The sequence below is a fragment of the Carcharodon carcharias genome, chromosome 20, assembly GCF_017639515.1.
Source record: "Carcharodon carcharias isolate sCarCar2 chromosome 20, sCarCar2.pri, whole genome shotgun sequence".
In the NCBI taxonomy this organism is placed as follows: domain Eukaryota; kingdom Metazoa; phylum Chordata; class Chondrichthyes; order Lamniformes; family Lamnidae; genus Carcharodon; species Carcharodon carcharias.
In genome coordinates, this window is record NC_054486.1 from 49,384,400 (window position 1) to 49,388,677 (window position 4,278).

A 4,278-nucleotide genomic window follows, 5' to 3' on the forward strand; every position below is an offset into this window, starting at 1 on the left:
AGCACCTGCTTTCTCTGAAGAACTGGACAAGCAGCTAGGACACTGAAGGAACAAGACGCTGAGTGGGCTCCTTCTCTCTCTCTCTTTCTCCATCCAAAGTTTTGAACCCAGTCAGATTTTGACCAGCCAGGTGCCACAGACAGATATTTTAAAAAGAACTCAACCCAGCACTGCTGTCATCAGAAGAACAGATAAATTGTCCATCTATATTTTTAATCCATCTCGATACTGGAAAGCAGCAGAATCACCCGATTTCAACCTGAAACCAGCCGAGTCACCAACTGTCAAGAGCCGCATACCTCTTTCATTTTACTGGACTCTAAATTATTCAATCTATCCATATATATGAATTAGGAGCAGGCATAGGCCACTCAGCCCCTCGAGCCTACGCCGTCATTCAATAAGATCACGGCTGATCTGATTGTAACCTCAATCCCTATTCCTGTCTACCCCCGATAACATTTCGCCCCCTGGTTAATCAAGAATCTATCTAGCTCTGCCTTAAAAATATTCAAAGATTCAGCTTCCATCACCTTTTGAGGAAGAATTCCAAAGACTCACGACCCTCAGAGAAAAAAATTCTCCTCATCTCCGTCTTAAATGAGCAACCCCTTATTTTTAAACAATGGCTCCTAGTTCTAGATTCTCTCCTTGAGGAAACATCCTCTCCACATCCACCCTGTTAAGACCCCTCAGGATCTGAAAGGTTTCAGTCAAGTCATCTCTTACTCTTCCAAACTCCAGCGGATACAAACCTAACCTGTCCAACCTTTCCTCATAAGACAACCCACCCATTCCTGATATTAGTCTAGTAAACTATCACGTATTTACAGCTTTCCTTAAATAAGGAGTACTGTAGAACTGAAGCATAATCTCCCTACTTTTGTAATTAATTCCTCCCACTTCATTGCAATAGTTAAACCAGATGGATTTTGATAAACGTGTCCACATAGCAGCAAAGTCCTGACGGCAGCAACAGCCTGGAGTAACAGGTTATTCACATCAGAACTGAGGGACTAGCGCGCAGGTATATTACTTTAACATGCCGATGACTCAAGTACCTCTATTAGCTTTCCTAATTACTTGCTGAACCTGCATTTTTTGATTCATGTACTAGGACACCCAGATCCTTCTGACTCTCAGAGCTCTGCAATCTCTCACTGTTTAAATAATAAGCTTCTTTTTTATTTTTCCTGCCAAAGTGGAAAATTTCACCTTTTTTCACACTATACTTCATTTGCCAGATCTTTGCCCATTCAATTAACCTATCTCTGTCACTTTGTAGCCTCCTTATGTCATCTTCACAATTTACTTTCTTACCTGTCTTTGTGTCATCAGCAAATTTAGAAACCATTCCTTCGGTCCCTTCATCCAAGTCATTTATATAAATTGTAAAAGGTTGAGGCCCCAGCACTGATCCCTGTGACACACCACTCATCACATCCTGCCAACCAGAAAATGATCCATTTATGCCAACTCTCTGCCTCCTGTTAGCTAGCCAATCTTCTTTCCATGCCCCCTAAACCATGAGCTTTTATTTTCCGTAATAATCTTTGTTGTGGCACTTTATCAAATGCCTTCTGGAAATCTAACTACAGTACATCCACTGGTTCCCCTTTATCCATAGCACATGTGACTCCTTCAAAAAACACCAATAAATTGGTAAACATGATTTCCCTTTCACAAAACCATGTTGACTCTGCCTGATTGCCTTAAATCTTTCTATAACATCTTTAACAATAGCTTCTAATATACCCTATGACACATCTTAGGCTAACTGGCCTGTATTTTCCTGCTTTATATCTCCCTCCCTTTTTGAATAAAGGAGTTACATTTGTTGTTTTCTTATCTAATGGAACCTTCCCTGAATCTAGGGAATTTTAGAAAATTAAAACCAATGCATCAACTATCTCACTAGCCACTTATTTCAAGACCTTAGGGTGAAGTCCATCCAGACCTGGGGATTTGTTTGCCCGCATCCACAATAATTTGCTCAATACCATTTCCCCGGTGATTATAATTTTTCCGAGTTCCTCCCTCCCTTTCATTTCCTGATTTACAGCAATTTCTGGGATGTTACTTGTGTTGTCGATAGTGAAGACCGAAGCGAAATGTCTGTTTATTTCATCTGTCTTCCCCCTACTTTCCATTATCAATTCCCCAGATGCACTTTCTATAGGACCAATGCTCACTTTGTTAATTCTTTTCTTATTTAAATATCATCCTCACTTTGTAATCTATTTGTGCACATTTGAACTTCGAATGAGTTTATATGTGTGTGTGAAAGCCGGTGTATTTTATTATTTTACTTATGCCGGCTTAAGTAAAAATTACCCTCTTTTCTTTTTAAAAGAACTCAAGAAAAATCTGTCTGATCATGTCTTTTATGGCCACAGCATATAAACAGTTAAACACTCATGGAATTAGCAAGTATATCTATTTAAAAGAAATCTATTGTAGTCAATCGAAGGGCAGGAAAAAGGGGAGCCATTCAACCTCTCCTCACCTGATCATAACAAACTGCTGTCATCTTTTGGGTTGGTTCTGTTGAGAGACCCCGCACAGTGGGCTGAGTCCTCATCACCAACTTCTTGTTTTTCCCACAGGGCCAGTCTCACATGGGGTGCAGATTGTCTCAGCGCAGTCATTTTTTAAAATATTCTTTTACGGGATGTGGGTGTTGCTGGCTAGGCCAGCATTTATTGCTTATCTTTAATTGCCCTTGAGAAGATGGTGGTGAAGATAGTCTTGAATCGCTGCAGTAGTGTAGGCACACCCATAGTGTTGTTCAGGAGGGAGTTCCAGGATTTTGACCCAGCGACAGTGAAAGAACGGTGATGTATTTCCAAATCAGGATGGTGAGTGGCTTGGAGGGGAACTTGCAAGTGGTATTGTTCCCATGCACCTGCTGCCTTTGTCCTTCTAGGCTGCAGGTTTGGAAGGTGCTGTTGAAGGAGCCTTGGTAAGTTGCTGCAGTGCATCTTGTAGGTGGTACACACTGTGGCCACAGTGTGTCGGTGGTGGAGGGAGTGAAAGTTGAAGGTGCTGGATGGGGTCAATCAAATGGGCTGCTTTGTCCTGGTGGTGTCAAGCTTCTTGGATGTTGCTAGCCTCCTTGGTTGGAAGAGATTTTCCAGAAGCAGCATCGTCTCATCATTCCTCCTTACCCTTCACCAGTGCATTTATACTCACCTCAGTTGGGCCTCAATGATGGAAATATTCTGCCCTTTGTATTGTTGTGTTGTAGAGCACATAGCAAATGACTGCATTGTGAGACAATCTGGCTAGCTCATACTGGAGGGCACCACCTGAATGATCAAGGCAACAGAAGTGCATCTTCAAGTTGTCAATGGTCTGTTCAATGCAAGCACGTGTTAGTAGATGGCTTTAGTTGTAGTATCTCTTTCCATCCTTGGGCTAGATTTTAGGGCCCCTTGGGGGGGGCATTAACAAGTGGGAGGAGACATAAGATTGGGCGCCATGCGATGGACACCATTCTCGGCACGTACCTGCCCCCACCACAATTTTACCTGTGGTGGGGAAGGTGTCGGGAAGCTCATCTCTCCATGGACCAATCAAAGCGCTTAAGTAGCCAATTAATGGCAACTTAAGAGTCTCCTGCTGCAGCCGCTGGAATTTTACCCCCAGCAGCAGAAGACCTGCACTAAGGCCTGGTAAGTTTCACTGGGTGGGCTGGTGGCTGATCAAGTGGGGATACCTCCTTTATGAGCCCCCTGTGCCCATAGGGACCCCGCAAGGTCTTCCACGTTTCCCCTCCACCTTTGCCCTGTCCATCCCACCCCTTCGCTGTCTCAATGAGGCTTGCCAGCCTGACCCTGGCCAGACCACAGACTTACCTTAAGGTTTGGCTCCATCGCAGCTTGCTTCTCTATGGGAATCATATAGTCCCAGCAATGACCGCTGCTCCTGGTAGCTCTGTTGGGACCAGAGGGCTGCCAGCCATTTTGTTGGGGTAAAAGGCCCACCTCAAGTCAATTAATGACATTAAAGCCATAAAAATTTTCTTTTTATTCGTTCATGGGATGTGGGTGCTGCTTGCTAGGTCAGCATTTATTGCCCAACCCTAATTGCCCTAGAGAAGGTGGTGGTGAGCTGCCTTCCTGAACTGCTGCAGTTCATGTAGTGTAGGTACACCCACAGTGCCATTAGGTAGGGAGTTCCAGAATTTTGACCCAGCGGCATTGCCTTGCCCAGCACTTACGTGGCGTGAATGTTACTTGCCACCTATCAGCCCAAGCCTGGATATTGTCCAGGCCT

The 4,278-nt window shown here is 44.0% G+C and overlaps 1 pseudogene; it reads right to left on the reverse strand.

Moving 5' to 3' along the window:
• Positions 1 to 940: 940 nt before the first annotated feature.
• Positions 941 to 1,101, reverse strand: LOC121292879 (annotated as a pseudogene).
• Between the last annotated feature and the right edge of the window lie 3,177 nt (positions 1,102 to 4,278).